This window comes from Diplotaxodon limnothrissa, linkage group LG2 (genome assembly GCF_057381915.1).
Source record: "Diplotaxodon limnothrissa isolate DT_005_m linkage group LG2, D_limnothrissa_male_GT1.1, whole genome shotgun sequence".
Lineage (NCBI taxonomy): Eukaryota > Metazoa > Chordata > Actinopteri > Cichliformes > Cichlidae > Diplotaxodon > Diplotaxodon limnothrissa.
In genome coordinates, this window is record NC_140597.1 from 40,292,977 (window position 1) to 40,302,768 (window position 9,792).

Genomic DNA, 9,792 nt, shown 5'->3' on the forward strand with positions numbered 1-9,792 from the left:
ATAATCATAACGAGACAGGGCGGGGTGAACTGAACATGACATGTACAGGCACAGAGGTTCAGACAGGAGGAGAGAGAGCACGGGGAAAACACAGACATAACGGGCTGGGGAAACATGAAACAACCACAAAGGGAGACGAGGGCTCATAAATACATAGAGGGCACACAGGGGGGAGAGAGAGCACGGGGAGAACTTAGACATAAAGGGCAGGGGAAACATGGAATAAAACATAAGGAGAGACGAGGGCTCACAGATACACAGAGGGGCACACAGGGGGTAAAAGCCATGAAGGGAAAACACTTAGGGAACAACACAACAGGGCAACTCAGAAAACATGGTCTAAATAAGGAACGAAATACAAAAATACAAGGAACTAAGAATACTGGGCCCACATGGCCCAGGACCATGACAGGACATCACTACCTGACAAGTTTAATTGTCTTCAGAACATTGCAGAGACTGCATTCGGAGATCTGCAACCTTTGACCCCACATAGTTAATCTTTTCAGTTCAATCAGCTGCATTTCGATGTCCTCTGTGTCCAGCCAGTTAATCCAAGGCCTTATTGACAGTATTTGGCTCTACATATCTGTGTGAGCAGATTTTCTCTCACACAAATAGTGTCCTCAGGCAGCCATCTGAATGCTGGACAATCGGAGACCTGTGTCTCTGAGTGGGAGACCAGAGATCACATTGACATGTGTATCTCTGTTTTGTTGGGTGATCGTGGCTCAAGAGTTGGGAGTTTGCCTTGTAATCGGAAGGTTGCCGAGGGACTAGTAAAGCGCTATACAAATACAGGCCATTTATCATTTTTACCATTTAACAAACATGCCATATTGGCCCAGCTTATTTTTCTTATCATTGTTCTGAGGAGACCATAAATAGCGTTTACATTTTCGGTTGTACAGTTCATTTGCTGTTATTTTTATTTATTTATTTAGGACAGTGCATGTTAATGAACATAAATGTAAAAAAAAAAATTACATGAATTACATGCCAGATTATAGCCAAAGGCTAATTTCCATCTGTTGTCCTTAAACATAAAAAATAGACATAATAATTCATAAAAATTCATCATTCATTCATAATAAAAACTAAAACATTAAAACTATACAACTCATACATGATCACACACTTGATTTGTCCATAACCAGTTTTTAACCTTTCCCTTAAACAAATTGAGTGTAGAGCATTCTCTAATGGGTTGAGGAAGACTGTTCCACAGATGGCCTCCCTGGACAGAGAGGACGTTCTGCCCAATGCTGTCCGTCTGTGGGGTATAAACAAGTCTCCTCGGATTGTAGCTCGAGTGGTCCTGTCTGAGCTTTCTTTATGCCCAATGAACTGTTTCACTAAGTTATTGAAGTTCAGTAATTTATGTTTTTTTAACACATGACAGTGGTGGTGGGAAGTCGGTTTTTTGTCAAGTAGTTACTTCTTTTATAAATGTTTTCAATAGTTTTAAGTGTTGTTGGACAAGCAAGTGAACAGGACGTCAAACAATAGTCCATATGAGAGATGATCATTGAGTAAAAATAAGTTTTTGCAACATTCATATTTAAATTATTACGTATATGATTAAAATTTCGATTATTAAATTTAAGTACCTGGGACACTTTATTTATGTGACTCTTGAAGGATAATGTTGGGTCTAGAATGACCCCAAGACATTTAAATTCTGGAGCTAATTCAAGCTCTACTCAATCCAGGAATATGTTTGACTGCTTCAAGTTTAAGGGGCGTTTTGAAAAATACATACAGACAGTTTTTGAGGTGTTCAACATTAGGCATGAGTCCTCCAGCCAGCTATGCATTAATGCTAAAGCAGCTGTAAGATCTTTTGCCACCTGCTGGACACTATTTGCTTGCATATATATAACTGCATCAGCTGCATACATTTGAGCAAATATATTTGTACAGACTTCAGGTAAGTTATTGATAAAAAGAGAGAACAATAAGGGCCCAAGAACAGATCCTTGAGGAACCCCTGTATCACAGTCTAAATATGGAGATTTAACCCCATCCAACACCACACACTGTTTCCTGTGTGAGAGATATGAGGCAAACCACTGAAGAGCCTGACTGGAGATATTAAACTGAGTCAATCTGGACAACAATATCTGATGGTTTACAGAGTCGAAAGCCTTCAGATCTAAAAATACAGCTCCAACACAGGGACTCTTGTCCAGCAAGTTCTTCAAGTTCTCCACTAACATACACAGGGCAGTATCTGTGGAGTGATGTGCCCGAAAGCCAAACTGCAATGGATGTAATGGATGGTTGGGTGTTTTCTAGGTGAGCAGTGAGGAGTTTAACCACCCACTTCTCAGCTATTTTAGATACGACCGGGAGTATGCTTATGGGGCAATAATTAGCCATGTCAGTCTTCACACCTGCTTTGAAAATTGGTGTAACTGCAGCAATTTTCCAATCTGTTGGAACAATGGAGTGTTCGAATGACATATTCAAAACACGAGTTGTTGGACGTACGAGCAGATCCATATGTTCCTTTAAGAAATTTGTGTTAATACCATATACATCAAGTGCTTTTGATTGTTTTAAACCTGTAATTAGTTTAGCAACTTCAGTGTCTGAAATATGAGTGATGGTGAACAAATTTTGACCAGCATCATTCACATTATCAGAGCATACGACTGAGTCAAAGCTCTGACTGATCTCCTTAACAGATGAAATAAAGAAAGTGTTTAAGTTACTGGCAGTAGAGATTGAAAATGTGACGTCATTCAGGGGTAAAACCACAAAGGATTCTGGGAACTCGTGGCAAGAGGTACTAGCGCACACAGGCTTTCAATTGAAATCAGTTACACAGCGATAAAAAGAAACACAAAAAATGGCAAGAAGCTGTTGTATTATTAACTGCGATAGCCAGTCGCATGACAGCCACGGGAAGCCGACGGGTAAAGAGATCAGTTGTTATCGGATTACGTTGTTGAAGAGAAATTGTTCAAGCCATGTTTCCGAAGTAACAAAGAGCCGACGGATGGCCTGGATTGCAGCCATTCAAAGACCAAATATAACGTCCCAGAACACTCCAGCTCACAGGTTAGTCTGCTCCAAACATTTCCACAAAGGTCAGTCTGCTGTTGTAGTTAATGCGTCATTTTTCTTAACATAACTGGTGATATGGGTTACAAGCAAGTCTGGCGCTGAACAGAAATTGTCGCGCTATGCTCCTTTGTTTATTGTGCATAAATAGTGAATTGTCCTGACACGATATTGCGTTTCGCTTCTGTTATTACCATGGTACATTGACAAAAACATATACTTTTATTCACAGGATAAAACAGTTGTTTTGTATCACTATTTGCCCAGTACGATTACAGCATACAATATCATTGTCACTGCTACATTTCTGTAACGCGAACCAGAAATTATTTCCACTACTAATTAATTACCGTTGAGCTCAAAGGTCCTATTAATAAATGGTTAACAAATGTGTATTTATGAATACGATTTGTGAGACTGGTAAACTTATGATATGTACGATGGTCTTTCGATCTACACGGTGCATTTCATGGTCCTGCACCCATCCGTCGGTAAACTGTACCTGGGCTTGTTGCAGTGACCTGAAGTTACTAAACTTCATGAGTGTATGCACTCACTCCAAGAACCGCATAATTATAAATATGAGCGTGGTGAAAGTTGGGCAGCACGCTAACGTATTTTGTCCACTCTGTGTGCTCGTAAATGGTAAATGGCCTGCATTTGTATAGCGCTTTACATTCAGTCATTCACCCATTCACACACACATTCACACACTGGCGATGGCAAGCTACATTGTAGCCACAGCTGCCCTGGGGCGCACTGACAGAGGCGAGGCTGCCGGACACTGGCGCCACCGGGCCCTCTGACCACCACCAGTAGGCAAACATGGGGTTAGTATCTTGCCCAAGGATATTTGGCATGCAGCCAGGAGGCAGCCTGGGATCGAACCACCGACCTTCTGATTAGTGGCTGACCTGCTCTGCCACCTGAGCTACAGCCACCCTCGTAAGGGTCTAACCCTTTCACTCCTTTGATTTTTTCCTCGTATCTTTTCTTTGACTTTTCATCAAGTCTGTCTTTGTACGGACCGGCATTGTTCTCCTTCGTTTTGTACATAACTTTTTTGGGGGACAAAGAAAAAGCAAGAAGGTATTGGAACCGGAGAATGAATGTTTTGCGGTGCTGCAAATGCTTGCATTTGATGCGGTACTTGGATTGTTTTTCCACGAGTTCCCGGCATGCAATGCGCGAAAGTCACGTGGTCTGTCAATCTCTATAGATAGAGGCTCTCTAACAATAGAGCTTTTTTACATAAAGTTCAATTGTATTTTTACTTTTGTTTGAATGACGGCCTAGTAATTTATTTAGGTGTTGCCAGATAATTTTACCATTACCTTTGGCTCTTTCAATTATATTTATAAAAAAATTTTCTTTGGCCTGTCTCAAACTTCTTGTTACTTTGTTCCGCATTGAAGTAAATCTCTGTCTATCCAGAGTTAGACCTGTTTTCAGGAACTGCTTTAGTAATTGATCTCTTGTTTTCATTAAATTCTTGCACTCTTTGTTTAACCAGGGCAAATTAGATGTTGTCTTTATTTTTTGTCGATCTCTAATGGAGTATGTTGATATAACATCCTTAACAATGTCAGTGAAGTGACTGCTGCAGAATTGTGGATCATCACTACACAATAAAGGCTCCCAGTTAACTGATGCTAATTCTTCTGCTACATTTTGTCGCTGACTTCTTGGTATGAATTCATAAAAGGATCTCCTATTAGATGAACTTTGAAAGTCATTCTTAACCCGTGATTTTATACGTTTTCTAGAAAATAATATAAAATTGTGGTCTGAAATACCAGTGATAAAATTATAAGATTTAATAATTCGCTCGGGCTTATTACTGAAAACCAGATCTATTTTAGTTTTAGAGTGTCTTGTTATTCTTGTGGGTTGTTCAATGTGTTGAGTAAAGTTCAAAGTCTCCATTAAGTCTTTGAGTGTTTTTCTATCCTTTTCACAGTCCCAGTTGACATTAAAATCTCCCATTACAATTATTTCATTAGACTTATTATTTATAGCATGATATTTAAGTAATATCTGTAGTTGTTCATAAAAAATATTCTTTGCGGAAGGAGGGCGATATAAACAGATCAACGTAAATGACATTTCAGGGGAAAGAATGATTTTAACAGAAATATGTTCTATTTCGAAATCTATTGGTGAACTAAGTAAAGAGCAATCCAGGTGTTTTTTTTACATACAGAAGTATTCCTCCTCCTCTTGTTCCAATTCTATCCCTTCTGAATACTGTGTACTCTGGAAAGACAACCGCAGACTCAGGAGAAGAACTTGTGAGCCAAGATTCAGAGATACCCAAAATAGAAATATTGGAATTGCTTAGAATATGTTCCAGTTGCTCATGCTTTGGTAACATACTGCAAATGTTAATGTGTCCACATAGAAGCCCCTTTGGTTTATTTTTAGTGTCCCAGATTACTTTAGCCTGATTAAATGTCTTGCAGATCTTTGTTCCTCTGTAAATTTTAATAGCAGGATTTATTGTCCTTTTGTTGACAATGCTATGAGCATTTAATGATGAGAAGACTGTAGTTTGGGTACAGCAGGTGGGGGCCCAGGCAGCCGAGATGGAGGCCCAGGCAGCCGCGTTGGGGGCCAAGGCAGCCGAGGTGGAGGCCCAGACAGCCGAGGTGGAGGCCCAGGCAGCCGAGGTGGAGACCCAGGCAGCCTAGCTGTGTGTCTGCACCCTAGCAGCCATCTTGAGAGTTCAACTGGTTCTTGTTATGGATCAAGTGTCTTTTTTTTGTTTCAAAATAGTGGATAATGATTCGCTGATAGCTGCCAACATCTGCAAACAAATATAATTCTATAAAGTTGTTCTACATAGTGTGTAACTCTCCATATAGAGCGTTATTAAATTTAGTGCTAATGCAGTCATATGGCACATTGACGTCCAAGGAAATTTTAGACGTCACTCATCATCAGAAAGGTTGCCGACCCTTGACAAAGACATTAATCTCAATTCCAAGAAAGCAATCTCTAATTCCAAAATCATTCTCAGTTCCAGGAATACAATCCCAGATACCAAAAACTGTATCTGAGTTCTAAGAAGTCAATCTCTAATACCATAAAGGTTATCTCAATTCCAAGACCGCAATCCCAGGTTTCAAGAGCTTCATCTCAATTCCAAGAAGTCAATCTCTAATACCATAAATGTTATCTCAATTCCAAGAACGCAATCCCAGGTTTCAAGAGCTTCATCTCAATTCCAAGAAGTCAATCTCTAATACCATATATTTTATCTCAATTCCAAGAACACAATCCCAGGTTTCAAGAGCTTCATCTCAATTCCAAGCCGAGGTGGAGGCCGAGACAGCTGAGGTGTAGGCCCAGGCAGCTGAGGTGGAGGCCCAGGCAGCTGAGGTGGAGGCCCAGGCAGCCAAGATTGAAACCCAGGCAGCCGAGGTGTAAGCCCAGGCAGCTGAGGTGGAGGCCCAGGCAGCTGAGGTGGAGGCCCAGGCAGCCGAGGTGGAGGCCCAGACAGCCGAGGTGGAGGCCCAGGCAGCCGAGGTGGAGACCCAGGCAGCCTAGCTGTGTGTCTGCACCCTAGCAGCCATCTTGAGAGTTCAACTGGTTCTTGTTATGGATCAAGTGTCTTTTTTTTGTTTCAAAATAGTGGATAATGATTCGCTGATAGCTGCCAACATCTGCAAACAAATATAATTCTATAAAGTTGTTCTACATAGTGTGTAACTCTCCATATAGAGCGTTATTAAATTTAGTGCTAATGCAGTCATATGGCACATTGACGTCCAAGGAAATTTTAGACGTCACTCATCATCAGAAAGGTTGCCGACCCTTGACAAAGACATTAATCTCAATTCCAAGAAAGCAATCTCTAATTCCAAAATCATTCTCAGTTCCAGGAATACAATCCCAGATACCAAAAACTGTATCTGAGTTCTAAGAAGTCAATCTCTAATACCATAAAGGTTATCTCAATTCCAAGACCGCAATCCCAGGTTTCAAGAGCTTCATCTCAATTCCAAGAAGTCAATCTCTAATACCATAAATGTTATCTCAATTCCAAGAACGCAATCCCAGGTTTCAAGAGCTTCATCTCAATTCCAAGAAGTCAATCTCTAATACCATATATTTTATCTCAATTCCAAGAACACAATCCCAGGTTTCAAGAGCTTCATCTCAATTCCAAGCCGAGGTGGAGGCCGAGACAGCTGAGGTGTAGGCCCAGGCAGCTGAGGTGGAGGCCCAGGCAGCTGAGGTGGAGGCCCAGGCAGCCAAGATTGAAACCCAGGCAGCCGAGGTGTAAGCCCAGGCAGCTGAGGTGGAGGCCCAGGCAGCTGAGGTGGAGACCCAGGCAGCTGAGGTGGAGGCCCAGGCAGCTGAGGTGGAGGCCCAGCTAGCTGAAATATAGGCCCAGGCAGCTGAGGTGGAGGCCCAGGCAGCCAAGATTGAAACCCAGGCAGCTGAGGTGTAAGCCCAGGCAGCCAAGATTGAAACCCAGGCAGCCGAGGTGGAGGCCCGAGCAGCTGAGGTGAAATCCCTGGCAGCTGAAATGTAGGCCCAGGTAGCTGAAATGTAGGCCCAGGAAGCTGAAATGTAGGCCCAGGCAGCTGAGGTGGAGGCCCAGGCAGCTGAAATGTAGGCCCAGGCAGCTGAGGTGGAGGCCCAGGCAGCTGAAATGTAGGCCCAGGCAGCCGAGGTGGAGGCCCAGGCAGCTGAAGTGGAGGCCCAGGCAGCTGAAATGTAGGCCCAGGAAGCTGAAATGTAGGCCCAGGCAGCTGAAATGGAGGCCCAGGCAGCTGAGGTGGAGGCCCAAGCAGCTGAAATGTAGGCCCAGGCAGCTGAAATGTAGGCCCAGGCAGCTGAGGTGGAGGCCCAGGCAGCTGAGGTGGAGGCCCATGCAGCTGAGGTGGAGGCCCATGCAGCTGAGGTGTATGTCTAGGCAGCCGAGGTGGAGGCCCAGGCAGCTGAAGTGGAGGCCCAGGCAGCTGAAATGTAGGCCCAGGAAGCTGAAATGTAGGCCCAGGCAGCTGAAATGGAGGCCCAGGCAGCTGAGGTGGAGGCCCAGGCAGCTGAGGTGGAAACCCAGGCAGCCGAGGTGGAGGCCCGAGCAGCTGAGGTGGAGGCCCAGGCAGCTGAGGTGGAGGCCCAGCTAGCTGAAATATAGGCCCAGGCAGCTGAGGTGGAGGCCCAGGCAGCCAAGATTGAAACCCAGGCAGCTGAGGTGTAAGCCCAGGCAGCCAAGATTGAAACCCAGGCAGCCGAGGTGGAAACCCAGGCAGCCGAGGTGGAAACCCAGGCAGCCGAGGTGGAGGCCCGAGCAGCTGAGGTGAAATCCCTGGCAGCTGAAATGTAGGCCCAGGTAGCTGAAATGTAGGCCCAGGAAGCTGAAATGTAGGCCCAGGCAGCTGAGGTGGAGGCCCAGGCAGCTGAAATGTAGGCCCAGGCAGCTGAGGTGGAGGCCCAGGCAGCTGAGGTGTAGGCCCAGGCAGCTGAGGTGGAGGCCCATGCAGCTGAGGTGTATGTCTAGGCAGCCGAGGTGGAGGCCCAGGCAGCTGAAGTGGAGGCCCAGGCAGCTGAAATGTAGGCCCAGGAAGCTGAAATGTAGGCCCAGGCAGCTGAAATGGAGGCCCAGGCAGCTGAGGTGGAGGCCCAAGCAGCTGAAATGTAGGCCCAGGCAGCTGAAATGTAGGCCCAGGCAGCTGAGGTGGAGGCCCAGGCAGCTGAGGTGGAGGCCCATGCAGCTGAGGTGGAGGCCCATGCAGCTGAGGTGTATGTCTAGGCAGCCGAGGTGGAGGCCCAGGCAGCTGAAGTGGAGGCCCAGGCAGCTGAAATGTAGGCCCAGGAAGCTGAAATGTAGGCCCATGCAGCTGAAATGGAGGCCCAGGCAGCTGAGGTGGAGGCCCAGGCAGCTGAGGTGGAAACCCAGGCAGCCGAGGTGGAGGCCCGAGCAGCTGAGGTGAAATCCCTGGCAGCTGAAATGTAGGCCCAGGTAGCTGAAATGTAGGCCCAGGAAGCTGAAATGTAGGCCCAGGCAGCTGAAATGTAGGCCCAGGAAGCTGAAATGTAGGCCCAGGCAGCTGAAATGGAGGCCCAGGCAGCTGAGGTGGAGGCCCGAGCAGCTGAAATGTAGGCCCAGGCAGCTGAAATGTAGGCCCAGGCAGCTGAGGTAGAGGCCCAGGCAGCTGAGGTGGAGGCCCATGCAGCTGAGGTGTATGTCTAGGCAGCCGAGGTGGAGGCCCAGGTAGCTGAAGTGGAGGCCCAGGCAGCTGAAATGTAGGCCCAGGAAGCTGAAATTTAGGCCCAGGCAGCTGAAATGGAGGCCCAGGCAGCTGAGGTGGAGGCCCAGGCAGCTGAGGTGGAGGCCCAGGCAGCTGAGGTGTATGTCTAAGCAGCCGAGGTGGAAACCCAGGCAGCTGAAATGGAGGCCCAGGCAGCTGAGATGGAGGCCCAGGAAGGCCTAGGCTAACTAGGCTAATTAGTTGTAGCCAGTCCAAATCACTGATGTTTGAATTAGGTCCAGGTTGTTGTATATTTCATTGTTCATGTTTACCTGGGGGTGGTCTAGCATGACCAAAATCCAAGAATCTTGTGAACAAAAGATGTAGACTCCATTTGGATGGGAAAGTGGTATAATTATCCAGCTTTCTCGGACATGTCAAACTCCACAGCAGATAAAAATGTATAAAAACAAAAAGACAAGTTGATGTCAAGATCCAGGGGTTTTTAGATGGTTTTTTT